This window comes from Malaclemys terrapin, chromosome 9, assembly GCF_027887155.1.
Source record: "Malaclemys terrapin pileata isolate rMalTer1 chromosome 9, rMalTer1.hap1, whole genome shotgun sequence".
NCBI lineage: Eukaryota > Metazoa > Chordata > Testudines > Emydidae > Malaclemys > Malaclemys terrapin.
Genome location: NC_071513.1, coordinates 27,072,047 through 27,087,141, shown reverse-complemented (window position 1 = coordinate 27,087,141; position 15,095 = coordinate 27,072,047).

The window sequence follows — 15,095 nt, the reverse complement described above, 5'->3', positions numbered from 1 at the left end:
TAAAACAAAAGGTTTCAAATGGTGCCCACAAGCTAAATGTAATCTCTTTGCAGATTACATTTCCTAAAGTTTAAAAAAAAAAAAAAAAAAAAAAAAAAGGGGGGGTTTTATGTTTGTTTCACCTCAGGAATACTGGGATTTTCCAGACCACCTACTAATGGGCAAATCCTGCCTCTCCCCCACCTAGTGTGGATGAAAAAGTTCTCAGATGCTGTAGAGGGGTTGGTCTGGGGGACATGGCTTGGCGTGAGGGCAGGGTGTTCCCCTGCAGTGGAGTGGGGGGACTGGTAGAGATAGGGATAAGATAGGATTGGAAGAAGACTGGGAGATGCATGATATATAATTGTGTGAGGAGTAGGATAGGCGGGGTAGTATGGGCTGTCCTAGATTTTCCAATGCCCCATGCAAAATAAGATGCACTCTACCCAGTTATAACTGGCCCTCCCACATTTACCTACCTTTGTTGACCTCCTCAGTTACTGGTTTGTGCCCTCTGGTGACTTCCTAAATGGACCAGGAAGCCAGCAGGTGGAGCCAGAACACCAGAGTACATTATCCATCACAGACTAATGGTGAGGAGAGAGAGAATGATGAGCAGGGACTGATGATCAGGGATGGTGCTTTGAGTGGCTGAAGCTGTGTGTAGAGAGTGTGGATTCCTATGCAACCAAATAATTCATATAGATCTCAAGCCATGAGTGCATGGAGTTGATTGGGTAGGGCCAATCATGGTATGGATAAGACAGGAAGGAGTATGCATGGACAGGCTTGGAAGGAAATGGGAGGAGGGGTATGGACAGGGTCTCAGGGAGGCTGGAGCAAGAGACAAACATCCTTTCCATTATTGTCATTCTGTGGCCAATATATTATCTTCAAGCACTTGTCTAGTTAATGTATTGAAATGTGAAAATCTCATTGTTTTGACAGTTAAGGCACTATAAAATGTTATTACCATAATTGTATAACCAAACTTTAGGTTATTACATGCCAGTGACCACACAACATCGCTCTTTAATTGACAGCCTAAAAAATGAACATTAAACACTGGACGTTTGATAGGGGATGAGTGTGTAATTACAGACACAATGCTATCCTCTAATACACGGTGGATCCTTTTCAGTCACATTCTAACTCACAGTACAACACTCAGTCATTTGTATGTTTCTGATGGTTGGTATTTAAGTAGGGCTGGAGATATCACCTAACAGTTTGTTTCTCTGGATGTTTTGCAAACCACTTCCACTATCCACTAACACATTTCAGAACTGACTGTCTGACAAAATAATTTTTGAAGTTGTTGAATTAGTAAAACTTGGCAAATACTGCAAGCAGGTAGTGAACATGGGTATGAATACAAAGTGCAAACTTTCTTTGAGGGTATTCCTGTCCCCTTGTATTCACTATTCACAAACATTCAGTAGAACAAAATTTTCCAGAAACCGCAAAAAAGAAACGTGCAATTAATATTTAAATTAATATGATTTTTTAACAAATATTCAAATATGTATTAATGACAGAAGGGTTCTCTTTGCAATTTTGGGCTTTGAGTAGAATCAAATCAGGAGCAGAATCAATATCATGATGCAGAAAAGTCAATCTCACCAGATGAATAGTGAATATTTGAAGCAATAGTCATGGGGAATATTTTGAGAGTCACCAAAAGCTGAAATATGTTTAATAAGACAGGTGTTGAATAATTTTGAACATAAGTAAAAAATGAAGGCTGCTTGCACAAAGATAAAGAAACTAAATTAATCATACAAATCATTCATTAAGAATAGTGTCAGGGCCACATAATGGAACCTTTATTCCTGATGAACAGCACTTACTCATATTAGTAAGTGCTCACCACTGAGTGAAACTCACCTCTGTATGGAGGGCCAGAAGGCAACCTATGAGGACTTAAATGGCAATTAAGTGTTGCAAATAGTCTTCAACGGTCTTTAAAAGTTCCAAAATCAGGCCCTATATTGGTATCATATGTATAAGTTATTAAGATATCAATATTTCATAGATGTGGGGCAAGTTAACTTTATAATAACTCAATGGTTAAGATGAAATATTAAGTCTGGTTTAGAAAAGGTTTGTCATCTTTTGCCTTTTCTTTCTAAAATTTATTTCCCTTCAAACACAGCAAAGCCCCACCACAAGCTATTAGCTATATCATTGCTTAAGTCCTTTCTTCTAGAAGTAGGAGACTGATGTCCAGGGTCCATATTTGGTTGTCATGACAACATGATTGCACAGGACAAAAAAAAAAAAAAAAAAAAAAAAAAAAAAAACCACCTTTCTGAAACCTCTAACTCAGAATGAATCTAAATAATTATCTCTTCAGCCTTCCCCTGTCTCCAGGGACAACTGCAGAAGACCACTAGTGATGCACGCTCTGACGTCAAATCCTAACACCAATGAACCCACCATAAAAATTCTACGTCAGTGTTGTTAATGGCTTAATCTGTCCACATCCCTTAATGCTATTAGTGTCAAGCAGTGAATGGCAGTGAACAGAGGAAAGGTTCGCTCTACATCAGGGTCTAAAGTACTAATGAATGTTAACAGCTCATAAAGAAGCCTGTGCTTCTACATATTAATAATGCATCTGAACTACCATTGAGTGATTGTGCGATAGGTATAATAATTGTAATATAGTTAAGCAGAAAAATAGAGGCTAGTGTGAAAGTTCACGTCATTTGCATGGCAGTAATGTTGCCTTTTATCTTAGCATATGATGTGACTAAACACTGGCTGACAGAAAAGATGTGGGGGTGAAATGACATGTCATTTATAAGAATTAGTGTGCTGGATATTTGAAAGTTAATATTTTAATGGCTTTCCTTTGAAAGGTGTTAAAAAGAAAATGCTGGAACTTACAGGCTGTTTCACCTGATCGGCTGCAGATGTTCTGTAAGTTAAGTATTTCTTTTGCCATATGCACAGAGCGTATCCACCTATGTATGTGAGAAAATGGTTAATCAAGTGTTGGAGGGGGTAATATTTCAGTCTTCTGTTGTGTTGGGTTTTTGTGTAATTCAGGCCCTAATTTTAAGAGGATTCCCACTGAAAGAAGTTACAATGTTCACCCCTGTGTTGGTTTTCTACAATGTATCTGAGCATTTGTAATGAGCTCATTCATCCATGTGGTGTTCGTTTGTGTGATGAGTGTACACAATGTTTTGAAATCAATGGAAGTACACCACTTTGTCAGCTGAGGATCTGGAATCCAATCATAACTTCACTGAAGTCAATAGAAATTGCACTGACTTCAGTGGAGCCAATATTGCGCCTCCAGCCTCAATGTTTTGCACCGCTGTTTAAAATAGTGGTTGTATCTGTTCAGTTCCACACAGGATCATCATGTGTTTGATCCAATGCCCAGTGAGGGGAATGACAGTCCATCCAGTTACTTCAACAGTGTTGGACTAGACTCTAGGCGAAGAGAAGGAAGCAAAGATAAAGACAAAATTTACATTTATTTTTAATACAGAACCAAGAAGGTTCACAGGCCCAAATTGAGCCCTGAAGTAATGACTGCTCTCTGATGAAATCAGTAGAAGTTGCTCTTAACTACATCAAAGCTGAATTTGATCCACATTCTTTGATAAATATATCTTTAATACCCAGAATGCTGATGGGCAAAGGTTTTATATATGTAGCTCTCCCACTGCATGTACATCTAGGAGAATCCTAGGTTCTTGGATTTTAAGGCCAGAAGGGGCCATTATGCTCATCTGGTCTGAGTCCTGTATAACAAACCATAGAATTTCACCAAATGATTCCTTCACCAAGTCGATAACTTCAAATTGAGCTAGACTATCTGGAGACTTCTTAACTGTCAACTGTAAAATACCAAGAACGTGGAACAAATATGTAATATATAAAAATTACCTATTTTACATATTATAAGCAAGACTTTTTGTTGAATAAATGCACATTAGAATATGTCCTCTTCAACCTAAGATTGGCTTGTCAAGTTCTCATGGGCATCACAGAAGAAGAGGGTCATTCAGTGGATTATTTAGCATTTATATGAAAAATTTTAGCACCATTTTCAAAATAATATAAACTAAAAGTGAAAATCTACTCTTATATGGTATCAGGTGAAATGCTCTGGATTTATCCTGGTGTAACTGAGAGCATAATATATATATAATGGCAGTAATTTTTATCAGGTCTCTAACTGAAACAGAGATCTTGGTTTAAAAACAGTCAGATATTTATGTACTGTATATTGGAGAAACGTAATGTAAATGTTCGTTCTTGTTTAAAATAATTGTACAGATTTTCAAACCAGTGCTTAGTATTTGGTTTATTTGTTATTATATATACACCCGTTTATACATATACCCTTATATAGTGCCTACCACGGTAGTATCTGGATGCACTTGACATAATTTAGACCAATATGCACATATTCCCTCCAATAGGGAACATCTCTCTTTAGGTCTTCTCTGGCTGTCAAAACAACTACCTTAGAGTAGGCAAAACCAGCTGGCAGATAGACTGCCAAAGGAAATTCCAATTCTTGCTATAAAATGTATGACTAGAAGAAGGTGGCCAGCTTCAGACTTTGGTAAATTTCTAGTCAGCTCTTGACCTAGCTGTGGTGAGCTTCTCCCTTAGGACAGAGAGCCAAAGAGTTTCTATTGAGTACAGGGGCCATGGAAGTGCCTAACAGAATGGGCATTGTGCAATGTTTGCAGAGTTTTCTATTTGCTTAAAAAAAAAAAAAAAACCACACACCACAACAGTTTAGGGAAAACTGTTGCTTGTTTGCACAGAGGGCTCAGACAGCATAAGTGAACCTGTTCAATAGCTGGAATGTGGAAATTCTTGAAGTTTGTTGGATTCAACTGCAATAGCACCTATTTCCTATTATGCCACATGTTGACACATTAGATATTCTGCAGTTATCCCCTTCCTTTAGTGTCTATGGTTCTGCTTGGTCTGATCACCAGGTACTGAATGGTAATTAGGTTCCAGAGGATTCCCTAATCATCTAACTTTCTAATGTAAAATGGATTCTTCCACAGATGAATGAATGTCAAGGAAGAATTTTAAAGGGGTCACAACCTGATGTCACTGCACATGTCCTGTCTTTCTGCTGTGCTGAGTGGTCAGACTCCGGAAGAAAGGAGCCAGACAGCCTAAAGATATCTACTCCTTTTCATGCCTACTCCTCCCCCCCAGACCAAAAGCAAGCAAAGGGAAAAAAAAAATCACCCAGGTTCTTTGGGGAGGGGGGAGGAGAGAAGCCCCACAAGTCTCTCCAGCAGTGAGGAAGCCCCTCCCCAGCACTGGTAGGTGAAGGATGAGATGTTACAGCCAAAAACAATGGGCACTGGGGAAGGAGCATCCCTCATACGGGCAGAGCCATCCTTCTCTCTTACATTCACATGCACACCCCCTGAAGAGCAATGTTTGTGAGCTTTTATTCTATATGTAGAATTATCTGTGTACATAGATTTGCAATGCTTTCTAATTTATTACTATACCTGGATAAAGCAAGTACCAGTTTCCCCCACTTTCCTCTCTACTTAGTCATCATAACCTGGCTGATTTCTCTGTGTCATGATGTCCTAGCAAAAAAGGATCAGGAGGAGGGGAGAGTATCAGCCTCCACAATCATGTCAGGCAGGATGTTCCGTGAATGAAGGGTAATGTGGAAGATGGCACATAGATGGTTGTAAGAAGTTAACAAATAGGTTGATGAGGTTGGTATTTTTGGTAGGGCTTCCCAAACCTCTCTTCTCATTAACTTTTTATGCAGCTGAGATTCTCCTGTCCCTCTGCTGTGAGGATGGACTCCTAGGCCACAGACTTCTTATCCTGTCACAAGAAGCAGATAGCCTTGTTCTACTGCCTGTGCACCAGGGACACTGTCTCACAAGGCAAGAGTCTTCTTGGGGAAGTGGCTAGTGTCATTCTCCTACCACCAGCCCCTGGGCAGGGCATCTAGCATGGGAGGGTCTCTTCAGCAGGTTCAGAATCAACATAAACTGACTTTTTTCCACCCTACCACTGCTATGTCATGGGCACAGTTAGAGATGGAGGAGCGACTGGGGCGTATGTGTACACTCATGCATGCGTGAGTGAGTGAGTGGGGTAATTCTGTACCCTGGCTGTCAGTGTCCACAGGGACCATTGCAACCAGTGCAAAACTTAAGCCAGCTTCCAGTAGTCCCCCCACTTGGAAGGTACAAGATCCCCCACCCTGAATCTCTGTCAGGCTGAGCACTAGCACAGGGCTGAATTTGGGCCTTCCGATACAAGCTCTTGCTGGCTGATGCCTTGCAGCCAGCCTGTATCAGGTTTCTGTCTCCCACACGAAATTCAGAGCTGAGTTTGGTTCTGCAGGCTGCTCCACAGCAAATGTGTGGGTGGGTGGGTTCCACACAACTCCTTGCACCAGCCCACCGTAACTGTACCTAAAGCTGTGCAAACAAAGGAGTTTTCAGTTTGCTGGCAGTTTTGGGGAAAAAATATTTTGGGTCAACTTGAAAACTTTTGAAAATTTTCAGGGAATTGAAAAGTGTGGGGGGGGGGGAATCATTTCGGGTTGAACAAAGTTTTATTTTTAAAAAGGTAAAAACACCACACAAGTCAAATGAAAAGGAAGGAAAATCCAAAGTGAAAAGTCCTTTTGATCTGAAGGCAAAAACCCTACCCCCTCCCAACATTTTGTTTAAGAAGTTTCAAAACATTTTGGGGGGGGGAGAGGGGGTTGATATTTTTGTCCTACCAAAATGAATATCCAAAATGTTTGTCACCTCAGAATCTACTTTTTTGTAAAAAGTTTAGGCTGAAAAATTTTGCCCAGGTCTAACTGTATCTACTGTGCCGTTTTCTTTCAAAAGAGTTCTCCTCTTTCACTCATATGGTCATTTATACCACACACATTCCCTTCCTGGCTCAGCAGGATCTTTCTGCATTAATGGTGAAGTTTAAGTTAACAGGATTCCTCTTCACACCAATATTTGCTTGACAGATAAAGTGCAGGTTAAAGGTGGAAAAAGCACAATAGCTGTGGGCTCAGATCTAAAAAGGACTTAAGCACGTAAATCCAAAATTTAGGTGCCACTGAGATCCTCAAAACCCTGCTCAGCTACCACTAACTCTGGAGGCACCAAAAATCCATATGCACCCAAATTTTTGCTGTAGGAGTCCCCTAAGCTTCTGCCACTGGGTATGTGCACAATGACTCAATGTAGACATCTAGGCTTCTATGTCCCAGCAGGCTCCTCTAGCCAAGTGAAGATAGGCATTGCCTCACCTACGTAGCTTGTGGGGGGCCTGGTCTGGTAGGTGTTCTCCAAGCCCACCTAACTCCACACAAAATGGTGGGCCAGAGGCAAACTCCCTTATAGCCTTTAGCCCAGTGGTTAGATCACTCTCCTGGGTGTCGGAGACCCTGGCTCAAATCTCCCCTCCGCCTGATGTAGAAAAGGGATTTCCCCCCTCCCAGATGAGTGCCTATCATAAGGTTCACTCATCACTAGGGCACCTTCTCCTGGGTACTCTGGGGATTAGCTGCATCCACAACCCCCTTCTGTCACTTGTTCATGCATCCTGCCATCTCACTCTGTGAGACTCAGTGATCTCTCTTCATGGTTGGTCCTCTGTCCCAGTAACTGTTTTCCCCTTCCAGGTATTATCCAAGTCTCTCTATCCAAAAAAAATAGCAGTCTTCTCACCCACTTCCCTAACTGTGCCACTTCTCAAGTAGTTGGTAAGAGAACGCAGGCCTGCCCTCTACTGCAGGTTCCAGCTCAGGAACTCTTTATAATCAGTGGTCAAGGTCTGCAATATCCCATCTTGCTGCTATTTCTCTGAGCTCTTGTCTATTTTGCCTCTCTCGGGCTTTCATCCACCACTCTTCCTTCAGAGCCCAGATTCCCAGAGGTTTCTACTCTCCCCATGGCTTTCTGTCTTTGCCTTGCTAACATCCAAAAAACAACTGCAGGCTCCCTTGCTACAACCCTTCTCTACCACCAATTTCCTGGCTTTATATCACCCCCATCTGTTCCTTCTCAGATGGGCTCCATCATAATTCCAGGGTTACTTAGGACACCTAATTCCCCTCAAGTGTGGCTTGTCTGCTTAAGTATCAGAGGGGTAGCTGTGTTAGTCTGGATCTGTAAAAGCAGCAAAGAGTCCTGTGGCACCTTATAGACTAACAGACATATTGGAGCATGAGCTTTCGTGGGTGAATACGACAAAGTGGGTATTCACCCACAAAAGCTCATGCTCCAATATGTCTGTTAGTCTATAAGGTGCCACAGGACTCTTTGCTGCTTTGTCTGCTTAATTGGCCCCTTCTCAGCCTCATTAACCCTTAGTAGGGTAGTGTGAGGTGAACATCCCATTACAGTGCCCTAAATTAGGGAGAGTCTGATGTGGGCCTCTCAATTTCTCCTGTTAAAGCTGTTCCTCTATGTATAAGTAGTTTAATATGTATAGGACCAGAGAGATAATGTCTCTATAATCAGGGCACTCACTTGAAAGTTAGGAAACCCATCTTTAATCCTGTGTCTTTATCAGGTGAAGTGGGGAATTGAACCAGAGTTTCCCACATCCCATCTAGTGAGTTCACTAACCACTCGCTAGAAGTTATAAGGAGGATTAGGGGTGGTGCCTCCTACCCCAGACTATTTCGTGTGGAATTCAGCACATGTTGCTGCCATTCTTGCAAGAAATGGTTTAAGTGCCTGACTCCAGGAGAGGCTTCCTGACTGAGGATCCCAAGTAGAGCTAGGCACCAATTCTGTGAGAAAGCAGGGATTAGGACACACCCCTCTTCTTGGCCCTATTATTGGCTAGTTTAGGCAGTTTCCCACCTAGCATGCTGGCTTTTCTGAATCCCATTCTCAGGTATCTATCTCTTCCCCTGCATTGTATAGGGAGCCTACATGCCTAATCCAGGGTTTGTGGATTTCACTGATTGATTAAAAATTAGGCAAGGCAGCTCTGGATTTAGGGTCATGTAGTAGTTTTGGGCGGTTCAGCCCTCAGCAGGGCTGTGGGGTAGCCCACCGCCTCGCTACAGTCAGAAAAGAGCCCCGAGTCCCAATCAGGGTGGGGCAGTAATCACACAGTTAGGCCAATGCCCAGGCCCTTAAGCAGGGGCTGGGTCAGAGTTGGTAGCAGCCCAGGCCCTAGGTCAGGGCGAGGCAGCAAACAAATAGTCAAGCAAATACCCAGCCTCTCTAGGCCAGAGGAAACAGGGGGAGTCTGCCACCCAAGGAGTGGGTGTCAGGGGGGACGCAGGCCCTCCCACTCCACTGCATCCCAGCCCAGAGCCCTAATAGCGACGGAAACTCGCTGCTGTCAGTGGGGATCCTGGCCGCAACACACTGACATCGGTTCTGGCAGGGCAGCAGCCAGACTGGGGTCAGCTGCCCCCGGGCTACTTCCACACTCCCCCTCGCACGGTACCTGGGCTGTCTTAGCATCATCGGTACTCTCCACCAGCATGGGCTCCTCGGGGTAGGTAGCGAAGGGCAGGCTCGGCTCCTCCTTGGGGTAGCTGACACGAGGCAGGCTTGGCCTGTCCTCCTTGGGGTAGCTGGCACGGGGCAGGCTTGACCGGCCCGGTGAGTTAGCAGGCCGCTCATGGCCTGCGGCTGTCTCCCAAGCAGGAGCTCAGCCAGGGACATCTACTCTCCCCACTGGCCTAGGCTCCACTGAGCTCTGCAGGCGGGCTTTTATACTTCCGGGTCAGGGCCGTGACCTTGGAGGGGCGGGCGCCGGACCCGGTGGCTCCGCCCATGTTGGTAGTAGGGGAGGTTCGGCCCTCAGCGGGGCTATGGGGTAGCCCACAGCCTCGCTACAGGTCAGAAAGGAATTTTTTCCCCAGGTCAGTTTGGCAGTGTCTTGGGGCTTTTTTGCCAGGACTATCTGAGTATAGCTCATTTAATCATCTCCCTGCCATTGCAGGCACTAGCACATCTCAGTCCCTCCTGTTCTCTGCCTGTAATCTAGTTTCCTGTGGGCCATAATACTTTGCTCTCATTTCGGTTGTTGGGTTTAGTGTGCAAGTTCTAGGGAGCGGTGGAGGCCTGGGATATACCGGGAGTCAGACTAGATGATCTGGTGGCCCCTTGTGGCATTAAACTCTATGGCTCTAGACAAGTGGTTCTCAAACTAGGGCCGCTGTTTGTTCAGGGAAAGCCCCTGGCAGGCCGGGCTGGTTTGTTTACCTGCCACGTCCGCAGGTTCGCCGATCGCGGCTCCCATTGACTGCGGTTCGCCGCTCCAGGCCAATGGGGACTGCAGGAAGTGGCACAGGCCAAGGGATGTGCTGTCCGCCCTTTCTGCAGCCCCCATTGGCCTGGAGCGGCGAACCGCAGCCAGTGGGAGCCGCGATCAGCCGAACCTGCGGACACAGCAAGTAAACAAAATGGCCTGGCCCGCCAGGGGCTTTCCCGGAACAAGCGGCGGCCCTAGTTTGAGAACCGCTGCTCTAGACTACTGCAGGCTCCGTGTGGACCCTGCTTACATGCAATAATGATTCATTAATGCACTTCGATCTAGTTCTTTTTGAAACGGGAATAGATGAAAGCGCATTAATGAAATGTTAATGCACATCAGCAGGGTCCACATGGAGAGCTGGTGTGCAGCAGGCCAGTGCAGGGTAGATTCACATCCTAGCTTGCTGCAAACTAAATATTCATGTGAACAAGCCCATAGATGCCTGTCGCATTCATTATATAGAGAGCAGAGGCGCTTAGCTCAGGCTTTCTGGATTCCAGTGATTTTCAAAGTGCCCAAAAGTTCGGTGTTGCAATGCTCAGCATTGCAATGCCAAAGTCCCTTTGTGGATCCAGGCCTAACTGTCCCAAAGGAAGTACAACTGTCATGCAAACACCATAGGACCATTGCAAGAAATGAATTTTCTTTCAGTGCTTCTCTGATCCTAAATCAAACACAGTCTCAGCAGCTGGCAAGCAAAGACGATGTCTGTTTCCCTACTCTCTACCAGTTGTGGGGGGATAGGAAGTGGGAAAGAGAAGTGGGGTTTGGAGCATGCTACCTGAGCAAGCTAGAAGTTCCAAATGTGTAGGTGACAAAAGAACTGATGCTAATTAAAGGCTAATTATGTTCAGCGAGCAATTGCTATCAGGTGTTTAGAACCACATAAAAGGAGAGGTTGAGGGGAGAAGGCTTCTTCTTTTGGGCTCAGTGGGTGGAGGAAGAAAAAGAAAAGAGAGGAGGAAGAGGTTACTAATGACAGTGTGAAAATTAGATGAATGCTTTCTATATTTGTGCCAGTTACATCTTTGTGTAATCCAGGAAATATGTATGTAGAAAGGGGCAGTATCTATTAAGGTGACAGGAGTCTGGTGTATCTGTCTTTCATTTTAAAAATCATATTAAATTAATCAGGTCCCTTTGAAACTGTTTTGTGACATGTTTGATTCATGTGCCGTTCCATCTTTCCTCTGCTATGGCCTTGGCTTTGTTACCCACCAGCTACTAGAAGCGATATTCCCTTTTCATTGGGCCACTCATTCACACAGGTTCATACATTTTCCAGAATTCCTTATCTTCTCCTTGAGAAGTACCCTTTCTTTCAAGCCAAAAAATTACTTTGACAATTTAGAGTGGCAACTGATTATTCTAATATTTGCTTCCTTATTAACTATTGTGAGCACTAGATCAAGCAGGCAGAAGTCCTGCACCTGAGACTGTTATCATCCAAGCTGGCAAGGACAAGTTCAGAGACAGTGTGACAAACTGCTGGGGTTCCCAGAATTGTGGGTTACTGTGTTACCCCTAAAAAGCAACAGAGGGTCCTGTGGCACCTTTAAGACTAACGGAAGTATTGGGAGCATAAGCTTTCCTGGGTAAGAACCTCACTTCTTCAGATGCAAGTAATGCCATTACTTGCATCTGAAGAAGTGAGGTTCTTACCCAGGAAAGCTTATGCTCCCAATACTTCTGTTAGTCTTAAAGGTGCCACAGGACCCTCTGTTGCTTTTTACAGATTCAGACTAACACGGCTACCCCTCTAATACTGTGTTACCCCTCTCAGCCTCAGCAAGTGGGAGCTTTGCTGCTGCTAAGCTATGTGTCAGTTCCCTGATGCACCAGTTTATCTGCCTTGCCAACAAACTTTTCAGAACTCTGCCAGTCCAAACCTTGCCTCGCAGGTAGCAATCAGTGAATCCCAGTCCTTGAGTTCAGAGACATCTTTCTACAGTTCACAGTTCCTTCTTACTATACCATTCACAAAACCTTATCAAGTTGGTTCACTGATCCTTTAAGGAGACAGTCCACTGGAGTCATTCCAAGCCCCAAGTTGGTTTATGGTAATAAAAACTTGTTTTACTTTTAACAAAAGGAACATATGTTTAAGAGATACCATATCTAGGGAATAAGGATAGAAATGGTTACAAACAAGCAAAAGTAAGAATATGCTTCTAAGACTTAAATCTTATTTAACAAACTAGAGTCCTTGGTTCAAAGAAGTTTTCTCACCAGTTTTTCTTCTAGTGTGGCTGACTAGACCTTTAACCAGGACCCAACGCACAGAGATCAAGGTGTTGGTTTCTTTGACTTCTTAGCTGAAGGATAACCTAGGGTTTCACTCTCCCTCTCTCCAGTAAACTTTTGAAAGGTATTCTTCTAAAATGTATCCCCAGATAAAATTAATTGCCCCTGCTGGACGTAGACTCCGTGCTGGTTACTCTCCCACTAGTGATTTTTACAATGCAAATAATGTCTTCCTGCAACCTCCAATACAAATGAATAGCCCATTGAATTTGACCACACCTGGTCTGAGGTGTCGGCCTCTTTCCTTTGTCTGGAGAAAATCTCTTTATCATCTCCCCCTGACATGCCTGGTTTAAGCACATTTTAGTCACATATTTCCAGCACATCTGTAAAGTTCTTTGCGGGTTAACCATACGTGCATCACAGAAGAATATTAATGATCTGTGAGTTATTAGTTTTCTAGTAATATATCATATGCCACCTTTTGGGTAAATAGCCTGGCAACAGTATGCCATCTGGCATTGGGGTGCTCTTAGAGTCACAGAGGGATGCAGTTCTTTTGTTACCTTAATGGAACGAGACTCAGTTCAATTCTGTTATTATATAATTCACATTTGCCCCTATATTAGGTTAAAATGTGCACTACAGTTTTCAATAAAAACTAAACTGATGCATATGCTGCAAAATCTATTTTTCTCTAACTCCTCTGCAACCCAACATAAGGCATAATGGTCATACAAGTGTCAGCACATAGCACTCTTTTAATTTCCCCAGCTCCAATAGTTTGGCAAAGACTGCTTTCTTTTTTGAAAGGTGTTGACCCACAGTTGCTTTCCCAGTGCAGGTGGGGTGGGGCCAAAAAAATCAGTCCTCAGGTGGAAACTCACTCAATGTCTGTCTGTTTGTTCATACTACATTTCTTCAGCACGCACGTGGCATAAGCTGATATCTCAACTGTGAAAAGTCATTTTTGTAAGAACACTGAATCGAAGGGGTTTGTTGGGAGGACACGTTAGTCTCTTTACATTTTTAATAATATATCTGGTAGAGTCAGACCTGAGTAAACAGAAGTGACATCACAGGCTGCCACATCTATTCAATTAAGATCACTAATGCTTGCTGCTTCTATTTATAGCCCTATACCTGAACACATCAAAGCAACAATAGAACCATTGCAAACTCTCTGCCGTAAGCTGCCCATGCATGAAGTGGCTTTGCAGTGTTTAGAGAGATGCAGTGACTGATATCTGGTCCCAATTTTAGAAAAAAACAAACTACTTCTGGCAAAAATAACTCCACTAATGACTAGAAACTCAGATCAGCTTTGGATTCAATACTTAGCAGAGTTAGCAGCAACTCGTGGACAAATACTGCAAGGAAAACTTGAGAAAAATTCCCCAATCACAATTGTTTTAGCTATTTGGCTTGTTACACTAATGTCTGAACAGCTGCATCCTATGTCTTAATTTCCATTATTCAATTATACCAGATGCATAAAAAATCTAAAGTATTTTTCTCCTGTAAATAATAAATCTCAAATAGAATTTCACATGCACTAAAAATGGGACAACGTGATATTTTATATGTACATTTTAAAATATTTTTCCTTTTAATGATTTGTGTGATATACATAGGGAAACTCCTAGTTAAACCATAAATGTCTCTGTATTCTGTTAACACCCCAAAGCAGTCATGCTTTGCTCTTGTGCTTATTGTCATGCTTTCTGCAGTTGCTAGGCAGTCATTTTCCATTTTGTATGTGTGCAACTGATTGTTCCTTCCTAAGTGGAGTACTTTGCATTTGTCTTTATTGAATTTCATCCTATTTACTTCAGACCATTTCTCCAGTTTGTCCAAATCATTCTGAATTTTAATCCAAAGCACTTGCAACCCCTCTTAGCTTGATATCATCTGCAGACTTTATAAGTGTACTCTCTATGCCATTATCTAAATCATTGATGAAGATATTGAACAGAACAGAATGGACCCAGAACTGATCACCTGCAGGACCCCCCTTGGTATGCCTTTCCAGCTTGACTGTGCACCACTTATAACTCTCTGGAAATGGTTTGCCAACGAATTATGCACCACCTTATAGTAGCTCCATCTAGGTTGTATTTTCCTAGTTTGTTTATGAGAAGGTCATACAAGACAGGTTTCAGAGTAGCAGCCGTGTTAGTCTGTATCCTCAAAAAGAACAGGAGTACTTGTGGCACCTTAGAGACTCACAAATTTATTTGAGCATAAGCTTTCGTAGGCTACAGCCCACTTCATCAGATGCATAGAATGGAACATATAGTAAGAGGATATATACACATACAGAGAACATGAAAAGGTGGAAGTTGCCATACCAGCTCTAAGAGACTAATTAATTAAGATGAGCTATTATCAGAAGGAGAAAAAAATCTTTTGTAGTGATAATCAAGATGGCCCATTTCAGACAGTTGACAAGAAGGTGTGAGGATACTTAACATGGGGAAATAGATTCAATTTGTGTAATGACCCAACCACTCCCAGTCTCTATTCAAGCCCAAGTTAATGGTATCTAGTTTGCAAATTAATTCCAGTTCAGCAGTTTCTCAAAAGCCTTACATCTACTGCTT